The sequence below is a fragment of the Dunckerocampus dactyliophorus genome, chromosome 15 (assembly GCF_027744805.1).
Source record: "Dunckerocampus dactyliophorus isolate RoL2022-P2 chromosome 15, RoL_Ddac_1.1, whole genome shotgun sequence".
NCBI lineage: Eukaryota > Metazoa > Chordata > Actinopteri > Syngnathiformes > Syngnathidae > Dunckerocampus > Dunckerocampus dactyliophorus.
The window spans coordinates 10,043,636-10,058,995 of NC_072833.1; the positions used below are offsets into that span (position 1 = coordinate 10,043,636).

Consider the following 15,360-nt stretch of genomic DNA (forward strand, 5'->3'; position numbering starts at 1 on the left):
TCTGACGAGACAAAAGTTGAACTTTTTGGAAGGTGTGTGTCCCATTACATCTGGTGTAAAAGTAACATCGCATTTCAGAAAAAGAGCATAATACCAACAGTAAAATATGGTGGTGGCAGTGTGATGGTCTGGGGCTGGGTGCTTCAGGACCTAGAATACTTGCTGTGATAAATGGAACCATGAATTCTGCTGTCTACCAAAAAACCCTGAAGGAGAATGTCCGACCATCTGTTTGTGGCCTCAAGCTGTGAAACAAACTTGAGTTCGGCAGCGGGGCAATGGTCCAAAAACACACCAGCAAGTCCACCTCTGAATGGCTGTAGAAAAACAAAATGCCTCCACAGCGCTAAGGGGTTGCAGTGGGAGGAAATAGCGAGTCTGTGTAGTGTACGCTGGTGCCTTGCTGCAGAAGCATAAGCCAGGCTTCATAGACTGAACTGGAAACTATAACAGAGAGCAGCAAAGCATACAAGCGCATTCAAGGGTCAAAATACATGCAGACAGAAAAATGTGTACATGTTGGTATGTCTGTGTACACGTTTTAATGCTTTATAACTAGACAGGAGTTATGTGGCTGTTGTCATTTCACGATGCTCAGCAATAATGTTCAAGTTAACAATAGAAATTGCCCCTTTGGGGCTCACATTTTATGTCAACAAAAGCAGTCAACCATGTACGGGGGCACTTTTTACTAATAAGAAGAACACAGTGGACTAGGACTTGTACAGTTGGTGGACTGAGATGGGCTGTCGACATAACCGGGTTTGACTGCACAACCCACATGCGTACACAAGGTCTAAATAAAATCATAATATTAAAAAATAATAAAATATTCAACTGCAGCCAGTCCAGGGTGAAGCAGCTCCCGCTCATCTGTGACCTTAAACAGCATCAGCACAGCCGAGCTGCAAACTGGCTGGCTGCTATTCGTGTCATCATTTGCTATCAAATGTAAAGTAATACACTGTATTAAGGGGTGGCACAAACAGGATTCATTGTGTAAGACAGTCACACAAATAATTTCCTTATAGCCATTACAGACAATAAGTTATTCATTATCTGTGATCTAAGCGGTGGAAATTGTGCAACAAAAATGGGCTGCATTTCAACAGTCGGTTGGAGATCTCAAATAGTGACGTGAGATGTGTCATCCCAAATAAAGCCCCAATCCTGCATTTAGATATTGTGTGCATTCAGAGTTCATCCAGCAATGACAACAAGAGCTGCTGTTAATAAAATAGCCATGGTGGTACAGCTTGTTCTAACAAGCTCGTATTTGTATGAGTATGCCTTGGCAACAGCCTGTGTGAATATTACATCACAATCTTCTAGTACACCCTAACATTCTGCCAATACATTTCCTCTAAGCATAGGTGCAACCACGTGGAATATAAATAAAAACACCAGCGTTAAACTCTCTAGATTGTTGACTCACCGGAGGAATAGTAGAAATTGTTACGAGTTAAACAGCCAAGCGAGCAGAGGATGTCTGCCTTGTCCATGGGCTTTTTTTCCCTGAGAGAAGGCAGTGATGCTGCGAGTGCAAGTCGCTGCTTAACAGCACTCACTGCCTTTCTCTCTCCTCTTCTAATATTCTGCCCAAGTCACCACTGTGCTATTATTCAGATATGTCAAAGCTGTTCTAGGTCCCAAAAGGACGCTGACCGGTGAAGACAGCAAAACCAAGCTGTCAGATGTGCTGCAAAAATACATATTTGTATTGTCTCTGCAAAAAGCATATTCTGCAAAATATGTGAATCCCCCTTTTCTTACCTAAAAATGATATTGCGATTCTCTGAGATGATTTGTCTCACACCCACGCAAACACACACAGCATGGTCATGGCCATGTGCTTATGTTTTAAAGAAATCACACTGCTTTTTATTATTATTATCATTATTATTGCTCCTCATTGTCTTGTTCTACTTTCAAGAAACATTTTTTAAATTGTATTTTTCCATTTAAAACAATATATTAAATGTGATTTTTAATTGCATTTTTTTTTTATTCACTTGTTCTTTGTTTTTTTTTTCTCCTTTAAAAGACATTCCCAATGGTCTTTCAGACGTCATGGAAGAGCAGTAGACAGTGGATTTTAAGAGAAATGAACAAAAAGACAAAAACACAGCAAGATCACTGACTTGCCAGCACATGCATGAACGTAATAAAGGTGAGTCAATAGAAAAGTCTATGAATTAACACGATCCCTCCTCCCGCGAGCTGATGAATGATGGCCAGCAAGGCTCGCTGTTGTGTCAGCTGTCAGTGGGTGGAAAAAGGGCAGCGGAGCTAACTCGCCCTGTCTGACGAGGCTCTCTGGGGGACAAGGAGAGCGAGGACAACGTGTCAGACGTCATACCAATGATTTTCATTTACAAATTAGATCACATACAGTATAAGTGTGAATAAAGATTTGTGTATATTGTAAATGGTATAGATTAAATAAAGAGGCAAAATCAGAAATTGCTTATTGCGACAAGAAATATGCATGGATTTGATGCTCGATGTGTGGATTGGAAAACTTTGATATTGTTTGCTTAAGTATTTGAGTTGGCTGATGATGCTGAAATAGTGTAGACCAGGGCTCTACACTATGGGCTACATACTGAAAAATCCAATCCTTGTAATCATATACATTGCGAACATTTTTTTTTTTTTACCATACTACAATATTACCGTAATTACAATTAACCCCTTCTAATGTAATTCCTGGATTTTTTGCTTTAAAAAGTAGCCAAGGTAAATGTAAAGCTGTCCTCGAACCCCAGAAACATGCCTTCGTAGTAACTATTTTGTAAGTATTGACTGGAAAACACAGTATGCATGAGTTCGTAACTAATCCAAAAATGCAGTATTTTACACAGGTTTTGTTCTAAAGTTAGGATTAGGTGTTCCATTTGGAGACTCTTGGTCACACTAGGCCAGAGTCTTTGCTACCTTCATGCAAACCGATCCGGTGTGAGTGTGCCCTAAAATATGACAGATGAAAAATTGTAACTCCAGTGTAACAGTGTTCACAAGAAGAGACACTGAAGTTTTATTCTGCTATTAGATATCACTGCAGCAAGCAGTTAGCAAGATGCAATTTATGCATGGCAGGGTTTCCCCTCTTATTTTTTGAAGCTTTAAAAGGTGTGGCGGCTTTTATTTTACAATTACATGTAGCGGCATGAACAAATGTCAAACACAAGCAAAAAAGGCAGGAATAAAAAGAGGCCAGTTTCCGCATATTACAGAACAATGAGGCTATATGCTCTTGAGTTACTATCCCCTGATCCCAACACCACCCTGACAGTAGGCATGGTCCAAGTAATCTGTCTCAGTGACATTTAACCACTTGGTCATGCTCTGTACATTCTATTTCTGTCACATTCAATTGAGTTAAATGTGTGACCAAATGTTTTCTTTTCCCCAAACATGTACTCTTTTTGGAACTAAAATGCACCCATCCAGGATTTATAAACTGCCAGGATTTCATTACCTGAGTCCAGGGATGTCAAACATGTTTTCATCACGGACCACATCTGAGTCATGGCTGTACTCAAGGGGCTTTTACACAACTTTAATAGTTATGCTGTTCAAGATGTATAAACATCTCATTATATTATTAAATACTGTAAGTGCACCAGCATTTGATTAGTATATCCAGGGTTTCCGCTGCATGTAACTGATTGTGGTGGTGCGCCACTACAAAATAAAAGACGCCAGAGTATTATATTGTATGAACAGATCTACATATGCTTTTCGGATACAGTACATATACAGTATAAATAGCGTACACCGGAATCACCTGTCTGCCTTACTGGCACTCGGTATAGTGTATGTGACCAGATACGCGACACGTCTTCTGTTGACGTTCACTTTTTTTTCTTATTATGGGTAGAATGAACAATAACCCAAACATGTATAGTCAACTGACGACAGTGTGTCACATGGTAAGCCTACCTATGCCAGCGTGTGTGATCGCTCACGTTTCAATCTCATTCCACTTTCTGGCATTTTTGTGGACATGCCTGCATCTAGCTAGCTCGTTTTGGTCGGGCAAGCTACGAGCTACGATCACCATGTTGCTCTCGTTATCATTTATAATACTTATGGCTTGTCTTAAAAACGCTATTTGTGTGACAAAGTTGTGCAACAGAATCACGTCGTGTGTACAGATTTAGACAGTGATGCTATCACAGGGGTCTCCAAAAGCTCAATCAGCTGTTGTTGAGTAGTTCACCAAAGAATATTTAAGTGTTCGATTCAAACGCGACACCTGTATTTAATGACAATGTAGCCCACCACCACAGCTTCAAAAAACCCTGGTATCATTATTATTTTTTCCAACAAACTGAGGATAACTAGTTTAGAAATCATCATTCATTCAAATGTGTTATTCAAAGAACACCGCATTATTCTTGCTAGTACTGTAATCTTACAATATAGCCTCCATTTTCTCAGGCGAGAGGTTGGGTGCACCCTGGACTGGTCACCAACCATTCACACGCACATCCACACCTTGGAGCATCTAATCAGCCTAACATGCATGTTTTTAGGCTTTGGGAGGAAGTCGGATCACCCGGAGAAAACCCTCATGATATTCCTATTCCTATTCTTATAACCCGGATCTCCTGACTGTGAGGCAGACATGCTACCCATGATTCCGTCGTGCTGCTAGAATGACGCATACAACATAATTATATTGAAGAGGGTGTACAAGAAGGTGCACAGCTCTCTACAACCCTACCAAAAACCCCCCCCCCAAAAAACAATACACAATCTGACACACTCTTGCGTTGCTTGGCAACAAAGGCAGAATTCGACTCTGTGTGGATTCCCACTTGCATTTTGATACCTTTGCAGGGACAATCTCAGCTGGTGTGACAGCAGCAATTTAGCGGCCACACAGAAAAGAAGAGCGAAGCGAGTCAAAACAGGAAGATTGCATTGCGGAAAAAATATGTTGTTGATTTACAAAGCTTGTAAAATGCCGATGACATTGCAGACATCATACTGTAAACTTGCAAATGCTGCCCTATATCACAGCTGCCAACATTTGCTGCTTGCAATCCAGTAGATCAATTAACACACTTAAATCCAATAGTCGTCCCAAGTGTTTCAAACTATCGCCAAATGCTTATTCTAGATGGGCTAAAAACAATGCTTGCCTCTTTTGTCATGTGCCTGGATTTGTGTCAAAAATGCTATGAATCCCATGTCTGTTTTTTGTTCACAAAACACACAGTGCAGAGTTTTCAGTGGTGCTGTGCAGCACTCCAGATGAATATCAAGCAGTCATCTAAACAACCAGTGAACGCATAAACTGCTTTCTTCCAAGCCCAGAGAAACAGCTATTAAAGATATTCAGTTCTTTTGTCATTTCTGCCATTCCTCCGTTGACATCGGTTTGGTGTATTCCCAGTAACCGAAATGCAGCTGGACACCTTGAAAAATACACATGAACTACAAGTGGCAAACCTTCAGTTTGTTTTCACCTCAACACCATAAATTATCCATAAACCAAGAATAAATGAAATCACATTACCAATGTAATGCAGCAAATGGGGCATTTACAGGAAAAACATCCAAGGTCAAACACACGTACCACTGACATTAGTTTTGTTTGTTTCCTCATAGGACATACTGAAAATAGCATTGATCAGTTCTAGGGTCAGACTGTCACCAGTACGTTTTTAACATTCTTCACGATTGTATAAGTGTGGAAATGCTGTAATAAGTTAACCACTGTGAAAAGTAAAAACAATAAAACACAATAAAACAGTAAAAACAGGGCCTGATCTACTAAAGGTTTGTGTGTATTAAAACAAACTGCATGCAGAAAGCTGATCTACTAACAGTAGGTGTGTCCCGATTAGGCCTAATGATATAAAAAACCCAGGTGGATAATTATGAGTGCTAAATTGACATGTATGTGCGTGTGTGTGTGTGTGCTCCATCTGCTGGTCTTTCTGTGCTACACAAGCTGGATGACAAGAGGGTTCACTCTTCATCTGTCTGTGCGCATTGATTCTGTCGTGGAATGAATGCTGAGAGTGATCCCTCTGCCCTCTCATTCAACATCTTTGTGGAGGCGGGGCTACTAGTGAGCCAGGCGGGTGGCACTGGACGACCAAATTAGCCCTGAGACAACATATGCTAACATGAATCAAAGCACAGAAGCGGTAGTTTCTAAGGCGAACGCAAAAAAAATGCAACCATTCAATACGGTGGAAAAGCCAACATTTCGGAAAATGTTAGAAATGTTTGACAGACAGTACGATTGCTATTTGCCTGGGAGAACGATTTTTTTTTAAATTTTTTGTTTATGTTTGTTTAATGTTTTGTATTTAAAACCTCTTGACATTCCATCCATCCGCCCGTTTTCTATGCCGCTTCTCCTCATTAGGGTCGCGTGGGTATGGTGGAGCCTATCCCAGCTGACTTCGGGGTACACCCTGGACTGGTCGCCAGTCAATCGCAGGGCACATATAGTCAAACAACCATTCACACTCATATTCATACCTATGGACAATTTAGAGTTGCCAATTAACCTAACATGCATGTTATTGTAATGTGGGAGGAAACCGTAGTACCGGGAGAAAACCCGCGCACGCACAGGGAGAACATGCAAACTCCACACAGAAATGCCATCTTGACATTCCGATTATAATAAATACTCTTGATCAATTAAAGTTTATTGCATTTCATACGATGTACTCGCATTATGCCATAAAAATAATGAAAAAATGATCTCAACTTGTGTGTCAAGCAAGTGACTGACTGAAGCTATACGCTATACTTGAGTACCATTTAGTGGTTCAAATGTGCATTACACCTCATGATCTATGAAAAATGGCATCAAAAATATGACGAAATTATCGAATATCGTCAATATTTTTGTTATATTTCTTATCGTGACAGGCCGAGTCCCGATCCAACTTTTTCACTTCCGAGCAGATACCAATATTGCGGCCTTGAATATTAGCCGATACGGATTTCAATCCAATATCAGCACAAATCATACATACTTTTTACACATTTTGTAGTTTGGAATGTTAAAAAAAAGGCTTGATCAAGTGATATTACTCAAACAAAGCACAATAATGAGCAACATTAAGTAAGAGAAAAACAAACCCATTTACTTCATCTGGGGTATAGTTTTATCCACTATGTCGTGGCTGCTAGGGTAGGGGCTGGCCATCTTTTCTGTTATAGCTAATGACTTCTTGTCATCCTGTGGGAGTTTCCTGTGGGACGCTGCTTCAAATATGCGATGAGTTTGGTCGTGTTAAACTTCCCCGTTTCTGTGCCACCACAGGAAAACTTGAAAGTTTTGCACTCAGTGACGTCTTCAAAAAAAAAAAAAAAAACACACATGGCTGACATCACTCCCACTCCTTGCTACTCTGCTAAGACACGCTGTTGTTGTAATCACATGAGCTCTATCCTGCTGCTGCTGGATAGACGTGCTGGATGGAGTCCGGAATCAACTGCTTGTATCTGAGATTTTAGATGCAGGCCAATATAATCTGGGATTTATTTTATATCCGATATCAATATCGGATGGGGACACCCCTAGCTAAAATATCAATAATATATAATAATATTTGTGTCTTTTTGTTGTTTTCTGGAGCAACTTTAATATACTACAAGAAATAGGCCATTAGAAATTAGGAAAACCATGTCAAAAATCCAGAATTATTGGCCGTTCTTCTGTCTCTGGACAAAATAAATGCGCAAGCAATGGCTAGTTCTGGTTTCCATTTCGGTTACGTCGACAACCGCTTATGTCGACACCGGTCAGCCAGTCCGAGGGGTGTCGACAGAAATGGGTTGCACTGTGTAGTGAATGACTGCATGCGCATTCTGAATGAAAACAAGACGTAAAATGACTGAGTATGAAAAAATGGACCGGGTGAAGAGGAAATGAAGAGACGTGTAATCTCGGCATCTCTTTCTACTGAGAGAAAAGGATGGCACACAGGTTCCGTGCCTGCCACCATATCCCTGCTTTGGGCTGCTGTTGTCATGGTTACCCATCTGCAGACACACATGAATGTACATGTGCCCCAAGCACATATAGATAAACCAGCATACCCACACACCCACGTCCAGCCAACCTACATCCACAGAGGCAATTAAGCACATGCAATCGAGGGGTAATCATTCACTGCATTGACGACAATTGTGATCTAATTGATGAGCCATTCTCCCGTTTAGCCCATAAAAATAATCAACACAAAAAAACCCCACAATCTGCCATTACCCAGTAAATGAAACATGATTGCCAACAAACGTAATACACACAGCACAGGGAAACACAAAGGAAGAAAAATACAGCTGAATGCCTTACCTGGTGGATGAGAAGATACAGCAGGTGTACATGAAAAGAAGAGAAAAAAGAAATTCCTGTTATGTTCCAGTGGAATACACATCCAGCAAACATCTTAAGCTACATTTTTTTTCTTTCTGCCTTCATGTGAGTGAATTGAAAATAAGAAAGGACTGATGCTCTTAGTGATGCCAACCATTTTCATGCTCAGAATTCAGTGTTTGCCCGAGGATACTTTGATAGTGGATCATATTAGCATGTCCTACTTAACCACCTGAGCCACGGGGTCCCTCAAACCACATTAACATTTTGAACATTTAAAAATATCATGACTTGGAAAAGAGACAATTGATGTATCACGTGTTATGCCTGTCCCTCGTCACGGGTTTAAAATTTGTTGTTTGTCTTCCGAAAGCAGTCTGTCAGTCCATTTAAGATTTCATGAGCCACCCGTCTGTCAACGCTCGAAAATAATCGAGCCCCAGGTTGAAAATGTACGTCACGCTGCATATCAAATCTTACACACTGTGAAATCGATGGACTACCTTCAGCCAGTGAAACTAAATGAAAAAGGAACAAATAGCAATTACAGACATGATTTAGGACATCGTTTTAAAAGCCTTTGCACTAGATCTGTTTTTTCTTCGTCCATTATCAGAAACTCAGCTCAAGACGAGATGATGTTCTTATGTTTCAAGTACATGGGCCAGACGTGGCCGTCAAAGAGGCCGGGGGGGTCTGGTACCGTGTAGTTCCTTGAGGAGGTGCTCAAGCAACTACACGGTACCAGACCCCCCCCCCCCGGCCTCTTTTTGCATTCTTCATACAGGATGGAAATAAAGTAACGCATACCACAGCATAACCACAGCCTGACAAAACTTAATTGTGTTTTTCAAAGGGGTTTTAGATATTCGGTTGGTGTCATTTTGAAACAGAAGACTGACTTGTTGATGTGTGTTAGCTGGACAATACAATTTAACATGACAGTGTTCAACATCTTCAATGGTTGAGGAAGCAATGTAGTTGTCTTTGATTAAAACAAACAAACAGCTCTAGATGTACATTTTTATCTATTGTAAACTGACAAGGTACAAAGCTCATGAAGCTAATTGCATACACGGTCCATGGACACAAGAAGACAGCTCTTCTCGGGCAGGCTTGGGCAAAATTTAGGACTTTATGATATGTTACAGTGGTCCTCAGTAGGTGGCCCATGGGATTTTCATTTGGCCGGCCAAACATCACCCAAAAAATGTACAACACTCAGTCTAACTAGAGAAGTGCTTATACATACAGTACTTCCTCCACTCTGTAGGGGGCAACAGCAAAGTGTACGTGTCTCACACACACACACACATATACAGTAATCCCTCGTTTATCATGGTTGATTGGTTCCAGACACGACCGTGAGAAGTAAATTTCTGCAAAGTAGAATTCCTTATTTATGAATCAAATATTTTCATAGTTAGAGCATACAAAACCTATCTACGACCTTCTAAATACAATTTTTAACATTAATAGAGTACTGTTGTGTAGACATGAACTATGCCAACTTGTATTACCCGATATAGTACAAGTATACACAATAAGAGTAAATATGCCATTTCATAAGACTCGTGCACGTGTGTTGCTATGAGTGTTCCCTGGGGAGCTGAGTGGCGGGTGAACAGAAAGTGACATGGGGGGGATTCAGAGTTGAGTTTTACCTTGGCGTGGCTTACTCCAGCAACAGACCAAGTTTTTATTAGGAATTATTGCGCCTGCTGTGAGACAATTCAAACCTGCAATTAAAGCCTGTTGTTTTTCGGCTACCAAGTTTGTCACGTGTGTGTCTCATTGAACATTACAATAACATTACTGACATCTAGTGACCTGTGTAGAATACTATGTATCATTCACAGCGTGTTTAAATGCGTCTTCTGAATGCATAATACTTGTATTTTACTTCTTTTAGACATTTTTATGCTTAGGAATGACTAATTTCGGCAAAAAACACATAGAATTACACAAACAACTGTCAAAATCCCAATTTTTCCACTTATTTATTGTAGTTGAAGTCCAATAAATACCTTGAAATTGTACAAAGGTAAGCAGTGAAGAGCCAGAGGTTAAAAAAAAGGTAAGGTGACCAAAACTGAAAAATAATGTGTATTTAAGAATGATACAAAAAGGCCTGTTTTAGGGACCACAAAATTGGTCAACAATTTAAAGCTGTTCTGCAGAAATGGAGGTTGATCAAACCTTGGCAGTTGGTGCAACTAATTCCTACAGGTGTGGCAAGTTGCTACTATAACCTACAAAGTAATGTGTTGCTACAAAAATGGCAAGGTAATGTAGTTTCAATATGCATATATTTTAACTAATAATAGATGGAATTCAACCACGAAACAGCGTGATTTATTCATATATTTTTGAAAAAACGCGATAGCGTGAAGTCGCAAAATTCAAACCGCGAAGTCGTGAGCGACAACTGCATATATATATATGTGTGTGTGTGTATATATATATATATATATATACATATATATATATATATATATATATATATATATATGCAGATTTCTGTTTTTAAAAATAATAATTCACGCAAGTCATTCGTTCAACCCCCACCAAAGAGCTACAACAGGATCAAGATGGCGTCAGAAGGGCCGGCGTAGTGACTACGCTGTAGCATAATGAAGCCTAGTCTAAACTTTACACGAGAATGCTGAATCAACAGCACCTCTGCTGGTTACAGCCAAGTAGTGCACTCAAGTTTGCCTCCATTTTTAGAGATGATTAATCAATCCATTCCACTGAATCAACATAATTCTTAGCTCAAGTCATCTATTCATTCTTTATTATGGTCATTCCAAGTAGTATCCAAAGTTGTTTTCTGAAATAAAATATTGTTTCAGTGAAGAAAAGCTGAATAGAAAAGCAGTATAGCTTTTGTTATTTTTTTGTTACCATGTTAGCATAATTACTGTATTATTGCAAATTACTCTTTTTGATTTATTCACAATCCACAGTTGAGACATAAGAACAGCTGCATGCACACCTAGGACCTCCCCCCACAACAATATTGGGCACAAGCTCTGTGAAAGGTCAGATAAAAAAGTGGTAGAATAGTATTACTCTAGTAGAGTAGTACCCCCTTGTGGCCGCCAACTAACATGACAACAGTACTGCCCTACAGTACAGTAGAGTACATGAGAAACAAAGAGGAGCTTTCAAATGTGAGGCTACAGACAGGGCACAATTATAACAGGCAACAACAATACATACAAGGTCGTAGTTGAAATATGTGACGTGTTGCATCGCAGCATAAAGTCATCATTATACAGGCTCGCAATGGAAAGACGACAAGGACAAAAAATGGCAAACTCTTCTGCCTGCCTCCCAGGAGATTGGTGCAATCAAAGTGATACAAGCCAGTGCTAGAAGTTCAGTTATCTGCTCCACCCACACTTCCCCTGATTGTAGCGATTAGTTCATACTGTACAGTCAAGAAGGAGCGATACTGGTGTATACAGAAAGGAAAGACAAGGAAAATGAGGACATGTGCATCCATTTGCATAAAAAAAAGATCTATATTTTGTCATCAGAGTCAGCACAAGCTAGCTTAGTTTTGTTGGAGCTTTTATGGGCAAAAACTCCTGATGTCGTACATAAAATTTGGTATTTCATCAGAAAAAATATGCCTTTAAAACATTGGAGTTCAAACTGGCGTCATGCATGCAAATGTTTTATAGTGGTGACATCCAAATATCGATATTTACAATACCAGGATAGTGTCAGCATCAAATCGATACTAGCATTATGAGATTTTTCAATTTTCCTCTATGTTTATTTTCACACTTATCTGTGTTTTTTGTTGTGTTGTTCAAGTATATTGTATATATTTATATAACGTTACTGTTTGTGGTGTCAGAAGATCTCGCAAGATTAAAACAAAAATACATTAATTAATTCATCACAGAATAAATGAAATGAACGCGATAATTTTGCCGACCACAATATATCGCATGTCCATGCGTGTCTGTTTTCCTCATCTCTCACAGGCAGGAAGAGGGTTCACTCTGCATTGGATTGAGCACCTTCTATGCAACAACGGTATGAACGAAGTGAGGTCAGTCATACAGTCTCTATCTCCGTGGGTGGAGGCGGGGCCAGTAGCATACACACACAGTGCAGAAGAGTGCATGCAAGGTAATATTAAATTAAATTAGTAGATTGCAATACGTAGCTATACATTTTTTTTGTAATGTTTTCGTCTCTTCTCATAAACTGAGGGTCTCGTGACACTCCTCGTTGCTGTATATTGTTCACAACCTCCAAGAGCCGGAAGTAGTTTTTCCTCCCTCATCTACTTAGCGTCATATCGATACTGAAATTTGTAGTGTAGCGTTTCCCCTAGCATATAAGGAACTTTCATTTACTAAAAATGAAAGTTATGCACTTGTCTGCATCAATTGAACTACAAAGTAACACACGGGGGTCAGCTTAGGCCCGCACCTTGTGTTTATTGGCCCTAGACGTATTCTTAAAATAAAATTAATTCCTTATTGATGAGATATTTTATTAGATAGTACATTGATTTGCTTGGACCTGAAACAGGGGTACGTACTCAACCATGATTATAGCGTACCAGAACGTCGATCACTCCATCAACTACATGAATACATACTGTACAAGAGTTGGTATCATTTGGACAAATGTACAATACACTGAGCATACTAAGGAGGAAACAAAAACAACTGGAGCATTAATATTTTCTTGTCAACTTACTTCACACATATTTTGTGTTATTAAACACAGATATGAAATCATAACTGCATGGAGGTGGTTGACAAAAATAATTGAAAAAAAGAGGGATAGGCTTAATGTAAAATTCATCACGTATATTAATGATTCATGCTCAACATTAAGTTCATCTGCTTTTTAAAAAGGCACCGTAAAGATCCCTTAGAGTCAACATTAGGCTTTGAGAATATTTTCCGCATGAATATTGAGGGGGGGGGGCTTCTTTTAATACCAATGATTTAATTATTAGAGGATGAAGAGCCCTAAAAGACAGATTTATGATTCTGACAAATGGTTGAATAATTCAGATGAAGCAAGAAGAGATTCCGTCTTTGTGTCGGGGAAGGGATTTAGGGCTCAGTTGCCTCGCAGGGCTGAAATATTAATTCATCCACTGAAGTATGATTGAAGTCCTACTGAGATGCCAATGAAACATTTTAAAGTGAGACCTACAAATACAAAAGGCGCGGAGGCAAAAAGGTTCACTTTAGCTGCATCCTTTGATATTTTAAGAACATACCAGGGCTGCACAAAAAACGTAATTAATGGAATTAAATTTCTATGATGACAATTTTTCAGATTTTACTTTACGAGCAACATCACTATCGCTGCCATTGTACTCAAAAGGTTCACACACTGCATTGTCCTTGGCATAACGGCCATAACAGCCAACACTCCTCCCTGTCCGAGTCTCACAGCGAGCTTCAGCGTGAATTTCTCTTGGAGATAAATAAAGTATCTATCTATCTTCTCTGACCAGGGCGAGCTGGCACCGCTACCCTGGTTCTATCTGCTGACGGCTGACGCCAGCAACAAGCCTTGCCGGTGGCATCTATCATTAAGGCAGGAGCGATCGCATTAATTAATGGACTTGTCTTGATTACATGCATAAATGTACTGTCAATGTACTTTGCTTGATGGATTATTTTCAGTCTTTCATCTAATTTCTATTAAGAAAGTCCCTCGTCAACTATCCTTCCGGGTATGATGAACGTTTGAAAGACCATTGGAAGTTTCTTTCAAGCAGAACAAAACAATTAGGGGTCTAATAATAATAATGATTAAAAAAAACCATTTATTTTATTTAAACGTAAGCACAGAGCCCTCAACATGGAGTGCGTGTGTGCGGGAAAAAAATCACCCAAGAGAATCGCACTCGTCACTCCTTCACTCTAAGCAAGAAAATTGTGATTCACATTTTTTCCCCAGAGACCTAGAACATACCATCAAAAAAAAAAAAGACTACAAATGCATCGGTGCATGGCATGGCAGTGGCATGGCTGAGTACTGTTGTTTTTGCAATTGCAAACACATGCAAAATAATGGCTCCAGTTTAGCAGGAAGCAACTGCCTGTGTTCCATTCATTTTTCAGAAAGAACTCCCACACAGACACGCATGATGAATGAGTCCGAGTATGAACTGTCCAAAAAAAATCAAAATGACCAAAATCTCCCACTAGCAGCATTTAGCCGACAATGGAATTAAGAGATAGCGCATGTAAACTGGGACTTCACACAAAAGTGTGAAAACATCCGACTGGTGTGCACGTAAACCTTCTCACTGGCTTCCTAGTAAAAAAAAATATATATATATATATATATATATTCATAAAGTCACAACATGATTGGTCAGCGTTTAAAGTGTGAACACATCTGTTATGAGAACCAGTGGTGTAGAAAATGGATGGATAGATTTTATATTTTGCTGCTTTGTAGCTGGTAAGCCACAGAAGCAGATGTAGACAAGCCACATAGAGACACGCTGATATTTTTAATTACATACTACCTAAGATTTTACGCCATTTTAATTCTGGTCCATGCGTTTGGCCTAAATTTTATCTCAGGCTCCAAACTTCTGTCCGAGACCCACCTACGTCTTCAAGGTGCCTGGGTCGGCTAATTTGGTTTTGATGACAGGTTTTACACTTTGTCATACAAGCAACCCTATCGGAGCAACCTCTCCAGAGTATATTTTAACCAAACCCAGCGTGAACATAGTCTCTGCTTTCACAGCGTTCCAGAATATATCGAGCTTGACCTAGAAGTTCCACTTTCCCCAATCAGCAATGTACAACTAATTCACTGAACAGTGAGAACCACAAACTTCTACAACACTGCTGGGGGGGCTTGGGGTACGTGACACAGACATGTAAAAACTAGGATGACCATTTAAGGATGGGTATGCTCCTGAATCCGGCCTCCAGCAGCCTATACGATGAGCACTAGAGAGACCAAGCACAACGAAGCACGCACGCACA

The 15,360-nt window shown here is 39.8% G+C and overlaps 1 protein-coding gene across 13 annotated transcripts in view; it reads right to left on the bottom strand.

Annotated features, from left to right (window-relative positions):
* The window catches only part of LOC129168342 (pleckstrin homology domain-containing family A member 5-like), an 86,960-nt gene that overhangs the window by 44,202 nt on the left and 27,398 nt on the right, over window positions 1–15,360 (bottom strand). For 3 of the 13 annotated variants that reach the window (XM_054753503.1, XM_054753504.1, XM_054753502.1), the window contains exon 2: window positions 1,436–8,338. The exons of the other annotated variants lie outside the window; for them this stretch is intronic. The gene's annotated coding sequence lies outside the window, so the exon portion shown is untranslated. The remainder of the gene's footprint in view (window positions 1–1,435; window positions 8,339–15,360) is intronic. 13 annotated transcript variants of the gene reach the window in all.